This window comes from Gobio gobio, assembly GCF_949357685.1.
Source record: "Gobio gobio genome assembly, chromosome: 12".
In the NCBI taxonomy this organism is placed as follows: domain Eukaryota; kingdom Metazoa; phylum Chordata; class Actinopteri; order Cypriniformes; family Gobionidae; genus Gobio; species Gobio gobio.
In genome coordinates this window covers 15,856,535-15,870,549 of record NC_137105.1, presented here as the reverse complement: position 1 = coordinate 15,870,549, position 14,015 = coordinate 15,856,535, and positions in this window count along the sequence as shown.

The window sequence follows — 14,015 nt, the reverse complement described above, 5'->3', positions numbered from 1 at the left end:
CCAGAGTCCGTTCCAGAGACTGAAATTCCAGAGTCCGTTCCAGAGACTGAAATTCCAGAGTCCGTTCCAGAGACTGAAATTCCAGAGTCCGTTCCAGAGACTGAAATTCCAGAGTCCGTTCCAGAGACTGAAATTCCAGAGTCCGTTCCAGAGACTGAAATTCCAGAGTCAAAAATCTATTGATCTATTGTAATTGACATGCCAATAACTGTAAAACAAGTGTACATTTGCATTGCATCAACATGTCAGTAACAATCATCATCTATTTAAAACTACTAATTCACCCAAAAATGAAAATTCTGTCATCATTTACTCACCCTCATGTCGTTCTAAACCTGTAAGACTTTTGTTCATCTTCAGAACACAAATGAGGATATTTTTAATACAATTTAGCAATTTCTGTACCTCCATTGACAGCTAGGCAACTATCATTTTGACGCTTCAAAAAGTTCATAAAAAGACTCAGTGGTGTAGTCAAATTTTTCTCAAGAGACCTGTTGCACAAAGATAGAATTAAGAAAACCAGGATAATAGAAAAGGCGCGGCTTGACTTAATTTAATCAGCGCATCCCGGCTTAGTCTGTTGCACGTTTGCTGAGCCAGGATGAGTAGAAGGCTTGAGGTATCATGGCAATTTTGTGGAAATAGCCACATTTTTTATCCATAATGGATAGGAAGTCAGCGATGTGGTGCTAATAGAACATATCATATTTGTAACAGGATCCAGACACTGTGCAGCCTGATAAGCAGTCTGGTAACATAGTGAGTATTGCCTAAAGTAAATCTACATTATGCACAAATCCAGCTGTGCTAATTGATATGTGACATACATTATCCTTTATAAAAGGATAGACTAAATCAAAACAAAATTGAGGTACTTGAAAACTAAAATAATGTGCTATGTATTGTTCTCTGACACTCTTCATAATAACACTAAAATAACAGTAGGCATACTTGGATGAATGACAGATCTAGTATTTTAATGCAGGATAATTAAAATTATACAACAAATGTACAGAAGACCATGGAGTGACTGTAACACACATTAATTTCTAGTAGGATTGACAGCAGAAGTAACAGATAAATCACTTTGAATAACCTTAGCCTGCTCTGGCTGCAAAGAATAAATCTCCATAGTAACTTAATTTAGCTTGCTTTCATGCAACTGAGTCAGGGCTAAATTAAGCCAGGATAACTGGAAAATCTCAGGCTGCGAAATCTCAATGCTCACTTTATATGATGAACAGATTGAATTTGGGTTTTTATTCACAAACATTGATCAACTCACTCATCAGTTATGATAAACGGAAGCTCAAGCATGCCTTCTTGATGTGCGAAAACCAATGAGGTTCATTCTTGTGTGTTACGCAGCACGTTTGAACTTCCGCAAGAACCAATGAGGTTTGTTCACACGTATCTAGCATGTACGGTTGAGCTTCTGTTTATGTCCACTAATCAGTGTTTCTATGTGAATAAAAGCCTAAATTAAATCTGTTCATCACGTAAAGCAATCGTGTATCTTTAGAAAAGTTGGACTAAACCAACTCAATTCATATGGATTAGTTTTACAATTTCTTTTACAACTTTTTGAAGCGTCAAAGTGGTAGTTGCGTAGCTGTCAACGGAGGGACAGAAATCGCTCATATTTTATAAAAAATATCTTAATTTGTGTTGTGAAGATAAACGAAAGCCTTAAAATAAAATAATAAACTCTTTATAGGGATAGTTCACCCAAAAATCTTCTGCAGATCTCGGCAGACACTATGTGTCTCACTACCCCTCACTATGTCTGCTGAGATCTGCTTGGTTACAAACATTCTTCCAAATATCTTCCATTGTGTTTAGCAGCAAAATAAAAAATATCTTACAGGTTTGGAACAACTTGAGGGTGAGTAAATAATTAATTTTAATTAATTTTTGGGTGAATTTTCCCTTTAAATCCTGTAAAATCTTTATAAAGATACACACATCAGCACTAGTAATCTTACTATTCTCTACTAAACTCTACAAAGAAACCCCTCAATTCAATGTATGTAACCATTATGGTAACAATATAGCAGTATGTAAGTTCATTAAAAAAAAGCAGGCAATGTATTAAGTAAACATTAATTGGTCAATTCCTACACATGTAAACACTAAAAATACGTTATGTATTTTTCAATAAACTTGAGTATGACTCAATTTTTTCTTCTAAAAATTTTAATGTAAAAATAGGTTAAAAATGATATAGATTTTCACTGTAAATTACATGTATACTCAAATTAATATTTTTTACATCCAAATATATATACTTTTAAACTGTAAAATGACCTGAATCCAATATAATTTCTACTGCATATGTTAAGGTAACAAGCATATTAAAGGGATAGTTCACCAAAAAACGAAAATTTGATGTTTTTCTGCTTAAACCCTGCGGCTCGTGGCAACACATTGATGTCTTAAGACACGAAACGATCGGTTTCTGTGAGAAACCAAATGGTATTTATGCTATTATTTCACCTCATATCAGACGAATGTCATCAGCTCTCCAGACCGCCATAACTTCCTATGAGGTCAAATACCGGCCGGGTCATAGATATATACATAGATTCCTCATTAGTGCCTACTAGTGCGGTTTCTCTCAGAAACCGATCGTTTCGTGTTCTAAGACATCAATGTGTCGCCACGAGCCGCAGGGTTTAATTTGAAGTTGTCTGTGCATGTTTTTTTTTACTCTAATAGAACTGGACCCCATGGACATGCATTATATGACACACAGCAACGGTTGGAGTTAAAAATCTTCATTTGTGTTCTACTGAAGAAACAAAGACACCTACATCTTGGATGCCTATATATATATATATATATATATATATATAAATAACATGTATCATTAAGAAAAGGTCAAAACCATGAACCAGACCTGGTCCTCCATAATCGAGTAGCACTTCTACGTCGCTGGAATTAAACTGGAATAGAATAACACAAAAATACATTTAATTTACATATAAAATTATATAATTTAAATTATATAATTTATTTAAATGTATTATATAACATACACATTCATGGGTCAGCAGGAAAGCCATGATTCCTGTGAAGTACTTTAATATTTGTCCTGTATCTGAGGAATAAAGAAATGTAACCATTTCATAAATAGACACCATTAGTAAGAAAACAAAACACTTATTAGCCTGTAGTCCAGAGGCTAAAGGTATCAGAAAAGAAAATTAAACAGAATTGTACAGTACTATGTGAATTCTACCGTGTTCAATAAACTTTCTTGTTTCTACAGCCAACAACTTTCAATGATCTGGCCAGAGTGAGTCATGTCCGACTCAAAATGAGCCATGAACTGGGAGATCCGCAGAACTTGTTTGTGTGTGACTGATGGCGCAAGTTAGTGAGCTGTCTACGCCCATTCTATGAAATGCTTAATATGGATATTTTTTCCCATGTGATGTTTGTATATTGTATATTTACTCTGTATTATGTCACCACTACGTTACACTTTTTCTTTACTTGTTTTTTTGAATGAGCAGTAATTTAAATATATTATTATAGTATATAGAAGTTTAATGTTTTTAAATAGTGCATGACATGTATATGAGTTTTGGTAGTAAAATGATGTTTGATTATTTGAAGATTAGCCTAATATAAAATGTATGCACTAATCTTTTTTTTTATTTGTGCTGTTTAGAATAATAAACATGGTTTACTGATCAGTAGGACTGCTTAAAAGTTTTACTAAAGTACTTAAATCGAGTAATAAGGAGCTTCTTACTCAAGAAAAATTGAAAATGAGTTCTTATTTTTACTTTACCACCAATGGTATTCTAACAAATCGCAAATACTGTACTTCTTAGATATTTTGACAGTGAGCTATTTTGAAGTGCAAGAGTACGACATGTTATAACAGGTTTAAACAAAGCCAGAAAATATTTCTCATTACACTCAGGAACGTATAGTTGTCACTGGGGCAGTACCCTTTCAAAGTGTAGACCTTTCCAAAGAGTATCGCCCCTGTGAGGGCTGTTGCTACCATTGTTTTTTTTCTTCTTAGAGTGTAGCAAAAATAAAACATGTAAAAGGCTCAAGTGGTCTGAGACACAAGGTGCACACTATAGCATTTTGTGACAAAAGAAGTAACATTAAATTAAAAATAAGTTAGTCATTTTATACCTTGACCAGCCATGCTTCTCACTGATGTGTCAGTCAAAATCACTTATTTCTTCAGTACAAAAGGCAATTATATGGCTCATCCAGACACCTTAAATCTGTAAAATAGGAATTTTTGTCATTCTATATATTATTCTGATTATCAGATCATAATGATAAAACTGAACAATCAATGACACTCATGTTGTTTCATGTTTCACCTTGTTTCATCATAAAACATCTGAAGCAATACATGTCTATGGGCCAGATTTACTAACTGCATGCGCCAATGCAAACCCTCTTTTGGTGTTAAAAAACTACTATCGGGATTTACTTAAGACACGTAGTGGAAGATAAACACTGAAAAGGCGTGGACATTGAAAAGGCGTGCGGCTGACCTTATTGCGTAATGCATTTTTTTGGAGTTTCCCTTTCAGACACACAATTTATGGGAGAAGAGTATTTACAATGTGCAAGGTGATTTACGCGGTTTGTGCTCGTCAATTTACTGGTGTTTGCACCATTATTTACCGGCCAAAAAAGCATGTCTTAAACCAGACACTAACTGGTAAATTGCGTTGGTTATTATGGAAATTATCTGGCTGCATCTGTGTTCTATAATTTGCGCGTCGTCAGTAGATCACACACAGAACTTTCCACTCCCATCTGCACTTTTTTTGGAAAAAAAATAAATCTGGCCATAAATCTGGCCCATCTATTAAAGGGATAGTTCACCCAGTTACACACACCATTACAGTGGGCTCAGCATCATCCTAATTTCCAGAGCACAAAAGCCCTCTCTCCAATGCAGTGACTGACATCTGATCCGCAGCTGGAGCCCCGAATGAAACGTTATAGGTTCCCCCATGAGAATAACCAACAATCACATCTCGATGGCACACGACACACTGGGAGGCGAGAGGTCCGTCCCGGAAAGTTCTCGCTAAACTCCCCGGTCTCCCAGAGTGTTGAGCAGACCTGTGACTGTGCTTTTATACATAAGCGGCGGCTGGCCAACAGCAGAGGGGACTCTGCTCTGTTCTCAAGCGAAAACATGAACCACCCACGAATGCCGTCTCAGCATGCATATGCCCAGGCATGTGAGAGAGTGATCGTGGCCATCAGTGAGAACAGGAAATATATGCATCCAGAAACACACTGAAAGTCATCTTTAAAAAATATGCAAGCTCTACCCATGTAAGCTCTTTTAGGGAAACTGCTCCCCTTGGTGCAGGGGGATGGATGCTGCGAGCCTGCGACACAGACAGGGAATGTGCAACCTGTTTTGCGCGCTCTCTCTGTCAAAGAAGGAGCCCTCTTACCAGCCGTGAGAACAGCTTTACGCTCTTAACAGTGTACTGAACCAACTGAACAGTCTTTTCTTTTTGCTCAATAGAAACAAAATAGAAAAAGAAAGAGAGAAGATTGACCCAGCTGCAGTGCCGTCACTCCAAAACCAGACTAGGAGAGGTCCACTCGAAGAGCTTGACGCTTTGTAGAGAGCAGGAAACATACACCGCTCTGCTCCAATGCGAAAGCTTGATTAAATGCAAGCGCCTGCTGCTCATTTATACCTGCGCTGTGAGGCAGAACTAGCCAAGAAATCTAGACGCACCCTAGCGGCAGAAAATTTATTTTGCCGCGAGTGTAGTCTAGCAACTCTCGTTAGACCTGAAAGCTGGAAAAACCAAACTCTGGTCAGGCAAATCACAGTGTGTATAGAGTCGGTGGGCGGGCTTAACATAATGACGGCAGAGTTGCGGAGGTTCTGCGTGCCACTCGTAAACAAAGAAGCTGATGAACAGCTGTCTTTTGAATAGGCTTTGGCCACGACTCTGGAAGACTTGGAGTTAAGCTTTTCTTTGAGAAAAGAACAAAGAACGGCACTGAAGTCATTCTTAAGAAAAGAAGATATGTTCGAAGTTTTGCCTACCGGATACGCCAAAAGTCTATCAACTAACATTAGCTCGGCTTCACCTTCTTCTTTGCTCTGGTTGGTTGTGGCTCTCATGGCGCTATCCAATTGCGTGCAGAGGGAATTTGAAAGACAACTGTTTGTCCCGCCCCTCGGATTGAGCCCTGTCAACGCTGAGTTTCCAGACACAACATCTTGATGTGGGTCTGGCTTGTCAGGCTAAGGCAGAACAGCTGCTGCAATTATTGCATGCCAATGTGCATTGGCTAGTTTAGTTAAACTCAAAGTAGTTTGGTCTCTCTGGCAAGATTCCTATTCCTATAGTCTCCCAATGTGGCGTCGGAAGTGACCGTGAACTACATTATATACATACAACTATTAAGTTGCACCGCCTTACATTAAATCCGTAAAAAAAAAAATTTAAACACTCAAAAATATTATTAAACAACTGTAACTTGTTTAAACACATTGTTCATGACTCAAAAAATATGCATTACATCAGTTTTGAAAATATTTTTTACACATTTTTTGTCAATGGCCCATTGACAAAAGTAACTCTGAAACAGAACAACCAACTTAAACACGAAGTAGAACTGAAAGAAACGGCTTAAATAGAAAAACAAGTCAAAGCAAAAACACCTGTGACAACTCAGTCAAACCATTTGTAACCTAGGAGACACACTAGATCAAGGACAATTTAAAAAAGTACAGTACTGAACAGCACATTTCAAAATCAAAGAATTTCTTTCTACACTCAAATAATTTTAAGAATTAAGATTTACGAATTTCAATTGTATAGTAATATTCCATCAAATTGAATTGAATAATCCTTACATATTATTCATATTATGAATTAAGAATTTGAAATGAGTAAAAAAAAAACAGCTTATTAGAACATTTTGTATAAATACTAATGGAACAAGGGAAAATAACATTTCAGTTTGAATTTGAATCAAATCAAATTGAAACATTTAATATTTTTTTACATTTATGAATACTAATCACATAAACTGAACTGAAATTCGTAAATCTAAAAAAAAGGCTCTTATTTGTGTATGTGTGTGTATGAACATATTTTAAAAAGGCAGTCTACAGCATTTAAACATTTAAAAGAATAAATATAAATATGCCGATTTGTCGCTCCTACCTTCCTCTGGAAACAAACATGAAGGGATACTGAGCTTGTTTCTAAGTGTCTGAGATTTTTTTCCTTGTCAAATGATCCACCTACAAAATTATCCTGTAATCCACCTACAAAATTATCCTGTAATTAATGTGTATAAACTGTGCAAATCACCCCACATGTGTGTCACCTGCTAGACAAGTTTGATTCCCTCTATTATTTCCATGTTCTCTTCTGTAAACGGAATCAAGACATCATAACAGAATAATTGTCGTGTGTAAATCATTATATATAGCTTAATAATATTAAATATACCTTAATAAAATTACCTTGATGAACTAGGCATATTATAAATGGAGATTATTATAAATACTGACACTTCACATCAAGTCTTCCTTTTGAAATTAAATCAACAAAGCAAACAGTTACAGTCATTGCATTATTGTATAAACACACCTAACAGCTTTTGTTCAAAAACATGTTTCTGTGAAAGGGATTTCACCATGAGCAAGACACCTAACCCCAGCTGCTCCTGATGAGCTGGATGGCGCCTTGCATGGCTGACACCGCCGTCGGTGTATGAATGGTGTATGAATGTGAGGCAATATGTAAAACACTTTGGATGGCCATGGGTCTGTTGAAAGTGCTATAAATGCAGTCCATTTACTATTTACATATCTATAAGATATAGTCTATGACCCCAGTAATAAGCATTTGCAAAAACTGGGTACAATGGGACGACATTAATCTTCTCGCCCTTCAACCACTTAACATCAAAAGGAAACTTAAAAGTGTAAAAGTATTAACAAATTCCTATCAGCAGACCATATAGAAAACTGAAAGCTGGATGAGTCTTTCTGCGTGAAATATTACGCTACCGTAGTAATGTAAGTCTTTATTAAAGGTGGGGTAGGTAAGAATGATCTAAAACACTTTTGTCCAAATTTGTTTCAACTTTCTTTATATGTCAATAAATAATTAAAATTTAAGTACTCTGAAAAAGAGAGTATATAAATCAAGTGACTCTAGACTTTTTAATCTGCAATAAACACCGCTCATTATTTTTGTTCGGGCCGAAACAAGTGATTGGCTTGGGCGACTGTCACTCTCTCTCGCTACCATGGCTGCAGCCGCTTTTGCTCCAGGATCTGCCCACATGCGCGCGCCCCAGTATTGCCAAGTCGGGCTACTTCAAACACTGTTGCCGCGGGCTGTTTTTCATGTCCGCGGGTTGAAGCGACCCCAATTATGTGATATTTTGCCCCGGTATTTGCGAATTTTAACAGGCAGCCCTACCAAAAAGACACATATTTACCCCACAAACGAGAAACACGATTGGGCTTGTTTTGGGCTGGTTTTGAGTAGCAATAGGGTGGATTTTGTTGTGAAAACCTGGCAACCCTGGCGCACCCGTTTGATTTGAGTTCAAGAGGCTGTATTTCTGCTGGACAGGTAATCTTTCATTTTGATTATACATTTTTTTGGTTTATGTTTTCACTAGCACACGTAGCTGCCTAATATAGCTAACATAACATTACTTAGCATAAAGTTACAATGTTATACACTTAGCGAACCATTAGTAGAGATGATAAATACTCAATATGCTTAGCTCAAGTTGATCGCTGTCGTGTTGAATTTCGCAAAATGTAACTTTATATAACAAAATGCATGTGTAAAAGCTAGTACACCGCATCCAGGAACTTTTTTTAGAACTATGTTAGCTTTAGCTACTACCCTCTGTCTAAACTCTTTTACCATGTTCACCGGGAACTTTACCTGCACGTTTATTTCGGCCCTTGGTTTGTTTTTATATACTCTACCAATGTTTATGTTGATGTTTTTATCTTGTATCTGTGTGTGTCGTAGACACTGTGTTGTGTGTGTATTTTAAACTTTACCAGTATCGTTATTCTAGCTTGATAGTGAGTACTAAAAGACATCTTATTTGTTTATATTCATAATGATAAAGTTAGATTTTTTATTACATGTGATTCTGACATGATGTCACTATATGCACTTTTTCTCCACTCGCCTCAGGTAAATAATGCGTCTTTCAGCTGAGCTGATCGTGGTCGGCGTAGCGCGTTCATGTGTTTTGGGGCGTGGCTTTGGAAAGAGTCCAGAAGGGAGAAGGTGGAGTGAATGGAAATAATGAGCTGTCTTTAAAACAGTCGTGAGAGGTCTACAGACACTCAATTTTTATACTTTCTTTTTCTGAGTACTTACATTTTAATTATGTAATGATAATATATAGAGCAAGTTTAAACAAATTTGGAAAAAAAGTTTTTTAACCAAATCCTACCTACTATCCTACCTACACTTGCCTTCTGAGCTTCTCTCTACAAGATAGACGAACGGCACTTCAGTGGTGTCAGGGTTACAAAGCATTCCAGCCAGTTCCGCATTCTTGCTGCTGATCTGTGCAGTGATCTTCCACAGTGTATGTGTTCTCCCTGAGCGCTTCGGCACTGCTGCAGAGTTTTTCCCCTTCTAAAAGAGCTTTACATGGCATGCCTTTTTCACAATGTTTTGCCCTTGTGTTTCTGGGTGTGTTCATGTAGTAGCGCTGCCTGGCATGTTTGGGCTTAAATCATGCTGAGGGAGCGTTTGTGGATGAGTCATGTGAGTGTGTTCACTGCGGGAACATGACCATCCCTCTGTTAACGATCAAGAGTCCATGACCTCCTTAGAGGTAGAGTCCCATCAGCCACACCCTAATCTAAGCAAACAATTACAGTCATTGCATTATTGTATAAACACACCTAACAGCTTTTGTTTAAAGGGGCAGTAAAACACATTCTTTTGAAGGCTTGATTGTGTTTGTGGGGTGCACTGTAACATGTGTTCATGCTTCGTTTTAAAAAAAAAATCATTATTTTTCATATATTTGACCTTTATTCTACACTGCTCTGTCCCTCCTTGTAAAACGGTCTGATGGTTTCCGGGTTCTATGAAGCCAGTCCCTCAAAAATATGTAATGGGCTCAGATTGGTTAGCTGGCCCAGTGTGTTGTGATTCGCTAACCGCAGTGCACGTTTATCGGAAACTACATGCCCTTTACCGGTAGACTGTGCTTTGGTCAGTATTAGAAACAATGGCGTCAATAAAACCATACCAATCTGAGCCTGAATCAGACCCAGAACATTTTAGTGAAGATGATCGAGCAGAACCTGTTCAGTCCTCAAGAGTAAAGACTGCAGATCTATAGTGATCGCTACTTAATGGCACTATTGTATTTTTAGAACGATTATAGCCAAATATCTGTGGCAAGAACTATTAACCCAAAACGAACACTAAACACTGGCTTTACTAGTAGCCAAATCACACACAGAACCATGTTTAGCATGCCTGTAGATAAATAATACATAAAAGCTCTAATCAAAGAATCACTTACACTAATGCCAAGTTCGCTGTTGAGATTAACGTTAGTGTTTGTAACGTTAGGTGTTCGTCGGATAACGTTAAGAACGAATGAGCATTTAACAGACTGGTTTGCAGAACAGCGTTGTCATCTGTTTACTTCCTTGCTACAACGAACAATTAACCTATTACAGGAAAACACATCGATGAAAAATAAATCAGACTTACAGGTTGTGGCCCGTAAACAGCTTCTGTTTGTAAATCCAGCTTTCAGGACAAGCCGTGGTGCAAATCCTGCATTGAACTCGCGAAGATCGTGGAAGTTTTCCTCCGCGAAATGTGCAGCGGGAGCCCCGCGCGTCGTGCATCCACACACTGGCCGTGTTTGTCTAACGCAGCTGCCGTTGTGCAAATCCGGCATTGAACTCGCGAGGGTTGTGGAAGTTTTCCTCCGTGAAATGTGCAGCGCGCGCGTCATGTATCCACGCACTGGCAGTGTTTGTCTCGCGCAGCTGACGTTGTGCAAATCCAGCATTGAACTCGCGAAGATTGTGGATGTTTTCCTCTGTGAAATGTGCAACGGGAGGCGCGCCCGTCGTGCATGATTCACACTGGCAGTGTTTGTCTCGCTGAACCGCTCATGAATTGCAACGGACGAATATTGTCTATTATGTCACATTTTCCAGTCTTCTCCTCCGAGCCTGTCTGTCTCGTGCTTTATGATGGGCAGCATATATCTGAGACCTGTTCCCCTCTGTCTCAAACACACATGCATATAACATGCTGTATGTTAAACGCCCATCCCCAGACCTGCAATCCAGATGAAAATAACAGTGTTTCGTCGGCATTGCAACTTTGCAACATTGTAACTTTGCAGATGTTGTTTATGCTCAAGCAGCAACATTACACGCTGGCTAAAGTTAGAATAGTGAAATCGTGGTTTACCACCCCTAAACATGTATCTGTGAAAGGGATTTCATCAGATTCCTGTAAGCTCAGTGAACACTCTGTATATTCTACACAAATATAGTCTATGACTCCAATAATAAGCATTTGCTAAAACTGGGTACAATGGGATGAGATTCATTTTCTCCTTCAACCACTTAAAGGGGTGGTAAACCATGATTTCACTATTGTGACTTTAGCTAGCGTGTAATGTTGCTGCTTGAGCATAAACAACATCTGCAAAGTTACAACGTTCAAAGTTTAAAGCAAAGGGAGATATTTGCTTTTAAAGAAATCAATTTCTAAGGACTACAGCAAACGGCCGGTAGGTGACTACAGACATTCCTCCAGGGTCTCTGACATCACCAGCCCCAATATTTACATAAACCCCTCCTCCGAGAATATTAAATAAGGGGGGGGGGGGGCATGCCATTTTGTATCGCTGCATTGTTGTGGTTAGTAGGCTGGAGTGTTGTTGCCGCAATGCCAACGAAACGGTGTTATTTTCATCTGGATTGCAGGTCCACTTTGTTCAGCCTTCCTAGGGACGGGGGTGCGTTGCAGTGCGTTTAACATACAGCATGTTATATGCATGTGTGTATGAGACAGAGGGGAACACGGTCGCATTTGCAGCAGATATATGCTGCCCATCATAAATCAAAGGACGAGACAGACAGGGGTCGGAGGAGAAGACTGGAAAATGTGACAATATTCGTCTGTATTTGCAATTCACGAGCCGCGGTTCAGCTGCGCGAGACAAACACTGCCAGTGTGAATGCACGACGGGCGCGCACGGCTCCCGCTGTACATTTCACGGAGGAAAGCTTCCACATTCTTCGCGAGTTCAATGAAGGATTCGCACAACGGCTTGTCCTGAAAGATGGATTTAAAAACAGAAGCTGTTTACGGGCCACAACCTGTAAGTATGATTTATTTTTCGTCTATGTGTTTTCCTGTAATAGTTCGTATTGTTAATTGTACGTTGTAGCAAGGAAGTAAACCGATGACAATGCTGTTCTGCAAACCAGTCTGTTAAATGCTCATTCATACTTAACGTTATCCGACGAACACCTAACGTTACAAACACCTAACCTTAAAATCTCAACAGCGAACTTTGCATTAGTGTAAATTATACTTTGATTAGAACTTTTATGTGTTGTTTATCTACAGGCATGCTAAACATGGTTTGATATGGCTACTAGTAAAGCCAATGTTTCGTGTTCATTTTGGGTTAATAGTTCTTGCGACAGATATTTGGCTATAATCGTTCTAAAAATACAAAAGTAACAGTGCCATTCAGTAGCGATCACTATAGATCCGCAGTCTTTACTCTTGAGGAATGAACAGGTTCTGCTCGATCATCTTCACTAAAATGTTCTGGGTCTGATTCGGGCTCAGATTGGTATGGTTTTATTGACGCCATTGTTTCTAATACTGACCAAAGCACAGTCTACCGGTAAAGGTAAGGGGCGTGACGTTTCCGACAAACGTGCACTAGGCGGTTAGCAAATCACAACACACTGGGCCAGCTAACCAATCTGAGCCCATTGCGTATTTTTGAGGGACCGGCTTCATGCAACCCGGAAACCATCAGACCGTTTTTACAAGGAGGACAGAGCAGTGTAGAATAAAGGTCAAATATATGAAAAATAATGCATTTTTTTTTAAAACGAAGCATGAACACATGTTACAGTGCACCCCACAAATACAATCAAGCCTTCAAAAGAATGTGTTTTACCACCCCTTTAACATCAAAATGAAACTTACAAGTGTAAAAGTATTAACAAATTACTATCAGCAGAACATGCAAACAGTGTTTTCAGTCATTTTTATAGATGAAGAGCAAATCATAAGAGCAGAATATCTGTTGTCTTTTTCATATTGTTACAGTGAAAAACAAAAACAAGAAAATAATCTGGAGTAACAGAACAGTGGACTGATTAGAGCTCTCATCAGATAATCTTCTGACATCAATGTCACGTCCAAGCATTATATTATTTCCTGATGGATAAGAGCTTTACGGTAAATGTAGATAGCGGGAGGCCATTTCATGCATTCTGACTTCTGACTTATTTACAGTTAAAGAGTTTGATTCTCATGCTAAACAATGCCAAAATGTAAAAAAATTTAGTTGGGTATATGACGGAATATTTCTGTGCCAAATGCACTCCTTCAGGATTTGAACAAGTTATGTAAAGTTTTTTTTTCTTCTTTTTTTTCTTGAGTATGCCCCTGTATTACACCATAAATGGGCAATTCTCCCTGGCCTCCTCTGTCAGGACGTGGAACTCTACACTACACCTCCCATGTCAAGGCCGGTCGTTCCCCCATCGCTGCCTGTAGTTACAATGACCCCGCTGGTTCAGTTTTGGGGAGCCTGGCTAGAACCTTCCCAACCTGTCCCGCTGACTCGCTGAGTGATCAGACTCGACTATGCGATTCAGTTTACACGGTCTCCTCCCCTCCTCCACATGAACTCCTTTCGAGGAGTTCGCTTTAGTATGGTGGGTGGCAATGCTCCTGTCATACGTGCAG